Raw genomic sequence first — 8,756 nt, 5'->3', positions numbered from 1 at the left:
CAGCTGGCGCTGTGCTGGAAGAGTGGAGGTGAAACAACAGGGCCAGTGGGGGACCGTGTGTGGTGTTTACTTATGGGAGATGAGTGATGCTGCAGTGGTTTGTAAGCAGCTGGGCTGTGGATCTGCTCTTGAAGCTCACAGGGAAGCACACTTTGGGCCAGGATCTGGCCCCATTTGGATGTTTGGTGTAGAGTGTGATGGCACCGAGACTGCCCTGTCTGACTGCACAAACACAGAATGGACTCGAAAGTACTGTGATCACATTTGGGATGCTGGAGTGACATGTTCAGGTAAGGGGCCAGCCCATTCCCTACCTTTGTGGCCAGGATGGGGGAAGGGACCTGGCTGCACCCTCAGGGAACAACGGAGGGGTACTGGAGCAGGTCCTGGTGTGGCCAGGCACACAGCCGAGCTGTGACTGTCATTGCTGGTTTCCCTGGTCCCTGAGGAACGTCCTGGGCAAACTCACCACTGCCTGGCCTGGGACGTGGCTCAGCCCACCTTCCATCGGAGCCTCCGGCTGGGAGATGAATGCCATGCCCTGCTCCGCAGTCTCCTTTGGTTCCCATCTTTCTCCTCCCATTCAGCCAGGACCTGTCTGGCAGCACCAAGGACCAGGTCTCACCATGGCAGAGGCAGTGAGAGCAGCTCACATGGCCGCCCACAGTCCTGAGGAAGGGCCCAAGGTGGCCGGGGACTTTTGGGTTGTGTCCCCTGGCAGACATGAGTTCCCCAAAGCAGAGGGGCTGCTTAGAGGGGAGGAGTGCTGGGCTTGGGCAGAAGAACAGGGTGGCCCATGGCCACTTCATTCCTCTTCCAGGCTCACCCCATGAGAGCCAGCCCACAGGGAAACAGCCCTGTGCAGGCAGTGCTGACCTGCTGCCCAGTCTTTCCTGCCTACCCCAGCCCCTGCCTGCCCTGTGCCACAGGGGATTTGCCAGCACTTTCTGGTTCTCCTTGGTGCCCGTCCTTGCACTGGGAGCTTGTGTCAACCCAGGGCTGCTCCTTTGCCCACTCTCCTGCCCTCTACCCAGCTGTTGGCAGGGGATGTGCACACCTGGCAGCGTACTCTGGCCCTGGCTGAGGACCCCCTCCCCAGTCAGGCACTGGAGCTGGGGGCTGGTGAAGACAGTGACAGCAGGTACACCTGCACCACATCTGTGCCCTGTCCCACCTAATAGCAGTGCCCCAATGGCCCGAGAACCACCTGGGAATGGGGTGCATTTCCAGTGGCTCCAAGGGGTTCCTGAGCCTGGCTCCGAGCTTGGTGGGGCAGAGCAGGCTGCAGCAGTCATTATCATCTGGGCCGGTTCTCCTGGATCCAAACTGCTCGCACTACTGCAGTGCTGGGGAGACCATGCCAGGCAACACAGGGAACCTTGTGTGGGAGCAGTTTGTCTGAGCAGTACCTGTGGCTGTGAGTCTGCGACAGACACGCAGCCTCAAGTGCTCTGAGGCTGTAGAGATGGGGTGCGTGGGGGTCTGGATGTGCCTGTGTCACAAACAACCTCCCCAACAACTTCCTCTGGGATGTGCAATGCGCAGTTTGGTCACAGCTTGCTAGGAGGTGATGTAGGGCATGGGCATTTCACTGCCAGAGGGCTTTGGGAACTCCCAGTTTTTATGGGTTTTTTCCAGGATTTGTCCGGCTGGTGGAAGGGAAGAGCCACTGCTCAGGACGAGTGGAGATCCGTGACGGGGACCAGTGGAAAACTGTTTGTGATTCACATTTTAGTCCCAAAGATGCTGATGTGGTCTGCAGGGAGTTGCAGTGTGGCGTGGCCCTGCCTGTCGCTGGGCCAGCTCACTTTGGAGAAGGGGTCAGTCCCATCTGGGATGGAGAGCTGCAGTGTGTGGGGAATGAATCCCGCCTCACCTCCTGCCGCAGAGGGTCCTCCAGGGACCAGCCCTGCACCCACGCGAACAGCGCTGTTGTCACCTGCACACGTAAGGACTCAGGGAGGTGTTGAACACCAGGGCTGTGCCAGGGGTTGGGGAAGAGAGCAAGGACTGTGCTGGGCAGGTGTGAGGACAGGAGGGATCATGGGATTTTTTGTAGCATGAAAAGAGTGCAGAAGGAGAAGAAAGGCATGCTGTTCCTCTGGCCTCTCCGCTAGCTACCGAGGGTACACGAGCACCAATCCACCCTCTCTCCTCCTCCTCTGTCCCCACAATACACAGGATTCAGGCTGGTGAACGGCAGCACAGCGTGTGCAGGGAGGGTAGAGGCCCAGGTGTCGGGGACCTGGGGGACCCTCTGTGCCTCCCACTGGGATCTCTCCGATGCCCACGTTCTCTGTCGTCAACTCAACTGTGGGTTTGCTGAGTACATTCCTGGAGGAGAGCATTTTGGGAGAGGGACTGGCCCCGTCTGGAGAGACTCATTCCACTGTGACGGGACAGAAGCCCACCTGGGACAGTGCCCAGTGATCACCCTGGGAGCCTCACCATGCTCCCATGGGAACAACGCTGCTGTCGTTTGCTCAGGTGAGTGCTGGAAAAATGCTGCATTAACTCCATTTGCCCTTTGTGTGTGATGTGGCCACCCAAAGCAGGGATCCCACGGCAGTGCAAGGCTGAATTTCTCCTTGGAGAAACCCTGGCTTCCCCAGGAGCCATCTGGAGGGCTTTGCCTGCTCAGAGTGACCGTTCTACTTTGGGAGAGCTGAGGGCTGAACAGAGGCAAGCATCTGCCACCCAGGGCAGTGGCTCAGGTCCCAGCACCACCACCAGGCCTGGGCTCCTCCATTCTCCTACTGTGGGACAAGCCCAGGACAGGGCTGCAGGGCTGTGCTCCACCTCTCTGGCTGCAGACAACTGCATCCCATCCCCAGAGAGAGCTCTGCAGAGCCTCATCCCGCCACCCAGGCAGCAGGTGCCTGGGTGCCCCCAACAGCATCAGATCTGGGTGTGAGCTGCAGAGAGGGCCCAGGTTTTGCTCTTGCTTCTCATCAGCAAAAGGCTCGATCTTGTTGTGTGTGATCAGAAAATCCCCCCTCGCCCTGTTCCCTGAAGGATGCCATGCTCCCCAGTGCCACCAATGGCTGTGGCATCTCTGCTCTCCCCAGGCTCAGCTGGCTTTGCATCCCTGCGGCTGGTGGGTGGAGGGAGCCGGTGCGATGGACGAGTGGAGATCTTCCAGAATGGGACGTGGGGCAGAGTCCTGGACGACCAGTGGGACGTGCAGGAGGCCAGCGTGGTGTGCCGGCAGCTGCGGTGCGGAGAGGCAGGGACAGCCTACAACCCCCCAAAGCCTGAGCGAGGGACGGGTCCCGTGGGGCTGCGAGGGGTCCGGTGCGCAGGGCACGAGGCCAACCTGGCCCTCTGCAACACCTCCCTGCCCGAGAGTGCACCGGCGGCAGGGGTTGCAGAGGACGTGGGAGTCATTTGCTGGAGTGAGTGGTGATGCACGGGCCCCCCAGGTGATGGGGTGAGTGGGCAGCCGGCCCCTGACAGCAACTGGGGTTTCTGCCCACTACAGGGAGCCGGAGGGTCCGGCTGGTGAATGGGGCCGGGCGTTGTGCTGGGAGAGTGGAGATCTACTACCAGGGCATCTGGGGGACTGTCTGTGACGATGGCTGGGACCTGTCTGATGCCGCCGTCGTTTGCCACCAGCTGGGCTGTGGAGGGGCAGTGGAGGCAGCCGGCTCCGCTCAGTTTGGGGCAGGCTCCGGGCAGATCTGGCTGGATGATGTCAACTGCTCTGGCTCCGAAGCTGCTCTCTGGGACTGCCCTGCCAGTCCCTGGGGGCAGCACGACTGCGGGCACAAAGAGGATGCGGGAGTCATCTGCTCAGGTCTGTGGCGGGAGCTGTAGAGGGAACCTGGCTCTTGCAGAGGCCAGGACACAAGGAGAGACGGGCATGGCCAAGGCTGTCCCTGGCTGCCTCTGAGCTCCTGCCCGAGCATGTCCTGTGGACACCCATGCACGGGTACCCTCAGTCCCACTGCGGGTCCCTAGGGAGCTCAGTTGTCCCCAAGGGTTAGCAGGAAGGGCAGGGGTGTCTGTCAGGGACTTCTCTCTGCCCTTGGGTGCAAGGGGGACGTGCTGGCCCTGGCGCTGCCCGGCTAAGGGCCTGGGGGGTGCAGAGGTGTCCTGGCTCCCACAGCCCCAGACCAGCCTGATCCCCCTTGGTGCCTTTCCTCCCAGAGTTCGTGGCCCTGAGGCTGGAGAACAGTGATGGCTGCTCCGGGCGCCTGCAGGTTTTCTACAACGGGACATGGGGCAGCATTTGCTCCAACTCAATGACTCTCGCCACGGTGTCATTGGCATGCAAGGAGCTGGGCTGTGGGGAAGGAGGATCCCTGGAAACACAGCTGCCTTACGGAAGGGTGTCTGGCCCTACGTGGCTGGATTATGTGCAGTGTGGGGAGAAAACCAGCTCCTTCTGGCAGTGTCCCTCTGCTCCCTGGAACCCACGGTCATGTGAAGACCCACGAGAGGAGACCCACATCACCTGCAATGGTAACTCTGAACCACCCGGGCACCCCAGTGTCATCCCAGCTCCAGTTCCCTGCTGGGTATGGCCAAACGTAGAGAAAGAGCTTGGAGGGGCTTTCCCTTTCCATGTCAGACCCTTCTGCTGCTGGTGGCAGAAAAGCGATCACAGCCACACACGTCCAGCAGCAGTTGCCACCCAGGTTGCCAGCAGCGCCTGGGGGAGGCAGAGGCATCTCCAGGTGAGGTCTCAGAAGAGACCAGACAGGGTTCGGAAGAGCCTCCCTTCCATAGACACGCTCCTGCTGCTCTGTTAAACAGGGACCTTTCGGGGCTGAGCAGTCGGGGTCCCCCCACAGTCCTGTGCTTGTCCCCTCAATGACCAGGGTTCAGTTGCTGCGGTGATCGAGATGGCAGAGGAAGGCACAAGCAGAGCTCAGCCCTGCTCTCTTCTGCACGATCTCCCAAACCAGCCCTTTCACCACAGTGTTTCCTTCGTCAGGGAGACGCCCAGAAATGCCCTCGATCCCGCTGGCCCCGTGCCCCAACTCCACGACGTGCACAGGTAGGGAGCTGCTCCTCTGTGGGTGCTTCTTGTCTGGCAGGGCTCTGCCTGCTGTCTCCGTGCCATGGGAGGTCTTTGCCTTCTCCAGACAGGGAGAAGATTCGTGCCGTGGGAGGTGAGGACAGGTGCTCGGGCAGAGTGGAGGTCTGGCACCGTGGCTCTTGGGGGACGGTGTGCGACGACTCCTGGGACATGCAGGATGCCGAGGTGGCGTGCAGGCAGCTGGGCTGTGGCCCCGCGGTGTCTGCCCTGCATGAGGCTGCGTTTGGGATGGGGACGGGCCCCATCTGGCTGGAGCAGGTGGAGTGCCGTGGGACAGAGCTGTCTCTGCAGGACTGCTGGGCCCGGCCTGGGGATGGCGGTGCTTGCCGGCACAAGGAAGATGCTGGTGTAAACTGCTCAGGTGAGTGGCAGGGCTGGGACCCCTTGCTCAGGGGGAAGGCCGTTTGCCCCCTTGGTCCTGGCATGGCCCGTAACCTCCCAAGAGCAAGAACATTTCTGCGGAGTGCAGGAGCCTGGTGTCAAGTGGGGAGCAGCCTCGGTGGAACTGGACGTCTTCTGGCCATTGCCTGTGGGGCCCTGCAGCCCCAGGGTTATCCCCTGGGCTGCCTGTGCCATCCTGCCTGCCACCCACAGCAGAGGCACTGAGCCTTATCCCGGCCTTTCTTTCTAGCACCACAGGAGAGGCAATTTGGGTGGGATGTGTCAGGGACATCCACAGACACACACACGGTGTGTTGGGGGGGAGGCTCCCCGCTACCCGCACACCCACCCTCTCAGCCCAGCTCTCCTTTTCCTCCTCTGCAGCTACACCCACGACAGCAGCAGTCCCAGCCCGAGCAGGTAACTTGCCTTGCCCCTGGGGCTGGGTAGCCCCAGGGCAAGACTGTGACCCCCAGCTGGGTGGAAGGGGCTCCTTGCTGAGGTGTGAAACTCCCAGGAGAAGGCACTGGTCTGGTGGTGAGGGGGGTAGGGAAGGTTGTAATTTACTCATCAGGGTAGAAGCTTCTCCATCGCTCATCCCCGGGGCCCTCCACCCCCTGCTGCCTTGTGTGATGGGGGTCAGGAATGGTGCTTTTCCCACCTCACCCAGGCCTGGTGCTGGCCGTTCCATATTCTTGCCCACACAGATTCCCCCCGGGGCCGTCTGAGTGGCAGCGGGAGAGTCTCAGTGCCCGTCATCATCTGCATCATCCTGGGGGCCCTTCTCTGCCTGCTCCTGGCCCTCCTGGCTGGGCAAGCACTAAGCACCAGGGCTGGGCGCAGAGGTTGGTCTTTCCACAGCAGTCCCAGGGGGAAATACCTCCTGGAAGGGCTGCGGGGTGTCAGTGAGGGGCACAGGCAGAGCTGGAGGGTGACACCGTGTGCTGCCACCTGTCCCATGCACCACCCCATTGAGTGCCAGGCTGTGGGGCACCAGCAGCAAGGGGTCGAGAGAGCCCAGAGGTGGGGGGAGGTAGCGATGGGGCAAGGAAAGAAATGGAAGAGCCGGTCTGGGGGAAATGTGAGCAGAAGGGAGATGGCCAAGGCTGGCAATGCTCTGGGTAGTGCTGGGGGGGAACTCTGGGACAAGGGAGATGATGGGAGGAGTGCAGGGCAGAAGGGTCCATCCCCGTGGTGTCAGGCCCGCAGGCTGTCCCCTCTGCCCAGCCCTGCCCACCCCCTGGCTGCTCTAGACCTGTGGGGCAGATAGGGGAAAGCTCCAGGTGGAAGAAACATGGGAGCTGCTCCAGGGTCAGACAAGGGGTGCATGACCCTGGGGCCAGAGGGGCATGAGCGCTGTCTCCGATGGGATGATGTGAGGGTGACGCTGCCCCAGATAATCTCCACGGTGACGTTGCCCTCACTGGGGATGTGGCAGCTGTGCCTGGACAGTGCAGTGGGGCTGTGCCATCGGGCCAGTCCTGGGCTGGCCCAAGAAACAGGTTTGGGGCAGCGCAGTGTGATCCCATTGCCCCTCCGCCTGTCCCTCTGCCAGCCCTACCTCTGTCCCCAGGCTCCAGGAGTGCTCAGGAGCCCTTCCCTGAGGCCCTGTACGAGGAGATTGGTTACAGCCCAGCGTGGGAGAAGCAGGCGAGGTTTGGTCGCTCAGGTGGGTGTGGGTCCTCCCTGGAGGCACATCTGCAGGACCCTTTCCCCTGGCCCCAACCCTGGGCTGATTCCCTGAAGCCCCCCAGCCCACGGCCCCCCTGGGGCCACATGGTCTGTGGGGAGACCATCCAGGTCCTGGGCCTGGAAGGGGAGCTTTCTCCCAAACAAACAGCTTTGCCTGTCCCAGCTGGACAGCCCCTCTCTTCCTGCCCCTGCACCCCAAGGACACCCGCGGAGTGAGGGAAGGGGCTGTCCTAGGGCAGCTCTGGGAGCACCTTTGAGACAGGGTTTGCCCCAGGGAGGCAGGGTGATTTCCCAGCCCTCCTCCCCACGCAGCCCCAGCTCTGTGGGTCCCCCTTCCCCAGCAGCACTGACCACGATGCAGGTCAGTGGCGCTCACTTCATAATAGCCACTGTGCATCTCTGCAGGCTCCTATTCAGAGGAGTCCCTGACCCAGCTGCAGCCCTACCCTGGGGTCAGCGAGGAGGAGGATGGTCTGGGATCAGCACCAGGTAACAGAGGCAAGAAGGAGTTGATCTCCCTGAAGACCTGTGATGGGCAGAGGTGTCTCTCAGTGTCACCACTGGAGATGGGGAGGACATGGGGGTCTCCTGTGGTGCTGCCAATACCCGTGCCTCAGCCCTGTGTCCCTGCACATCTTCGCTCTGCTCTGCAGGATGTATCTTCTCACTGTCACCAGCTCCCCTCTCTTTTCAGATGTTCTTGTCCCACCTGGAGGTGACCCAGCAGATGGTTATGATGATGCCAGGGAGGTTTCTGATCCCACGGAGGATGTTGCCCCTGGGCAGGCAGAGAGGGAAATGCCCAGGGAGCCAGAGGAGGGAGCAGAGCCCAGGGATGCACCCGGAGGTGAGAGGGAAATTTAGCACTGCTGGTTCCTGGGGTGCCAACCCTGAGGCCACCCAAGTCACTGCTGTCCTGAGACCCCAGCCTCCTGGGAAGGGGGAACCTGTCCCAGGCGTTTTCCTTGGAGGGACTAGGGGTAGGAGAAGGAGCTGAATGTGGTGAGGAGCAGGGAGGAAGATGCTGTACAGACCCCATGGGCCGAACTGCATTGTCCTGCCTTGCTGCTTGCAGGGGCCAGCCTGCGCTCCTGGACAAGTGCTGGGGTGCCTGGAGCTGAAGGAGACACGTGGCCCCTGTCCCTGGGGAGCATGGGCTATGATGATGCTGAAGAGGTGTCTCTGGCACATCCCCCTGAGGACACAACGACTGTGACACTGGAGCTCTGTGCACAACAGTCCCAGAGCCCCAGGCCATGAGAGCCCATCCCTGCTGTGCAGCTGCGTGCAGCCAGGAGGGAGAAGAGGTCTGTGGAGCTGGGAGAGCCGTGAGCACCTGGGAACCATGTTGCTTGTCTCATGGGCAACAGAAACCGCCTGGAGTTTCCCCTATTTTTATTCCCGTTTTTATGCTGTGCATCATCTTTGTTCCTAATAAAAGTCTCTGGGGGCTTTGACCCGGAGCTGGTGCTTGCCTGCCCAAGTGTCAGGGCATCTTCCTGAGGCTGAGGAGGAGGAGCAGAGAACAAAGTCATGGAGGTGGGGAAACGGGCATGTCTCAGGGACAGCAGGCTTGGGTCAGGCTGTGGAGCAGCGAGAGCCCATGGTCCCTGGGGAATAATCCTGCTGACAGAGACAT

At 61.3% G+C, this 8,756-nt stretch overlaps 1 pseudogene; it reads left to right on the top strand.

Annotated features, from left to right (window-relative positions):
• The first annotated feature begins 1,191 nt into the window (after nucleotides 1-1,191).
• On the top strand, nucleotides 1,192-8,449 carry LOC138683137 (antigen WC1.1-like; annotated as a pseudogene).
• Nucleotides 8,450-8,756: the final 307 nt, after the last annotated feature.

Source organism: Haliaeetus albicilla, chromosome 31, assembly GCF_947461875.1.
Source record: "Haliaeetus albicilla chromosome 31, bHalAlb1.1, whole genome shotgun sequence".
NCBI lineage: Eukaryota > Metazoa > Chordata > Aves > Accipitriformes > Accipitridae > Haliaeetus > Haliaeetus albicilla.
The sequence above is the reverse complement of the archived record's forward strand: the minus strand, read 5'-3'. Positions and strand labels throughout refer to the sequence as shown.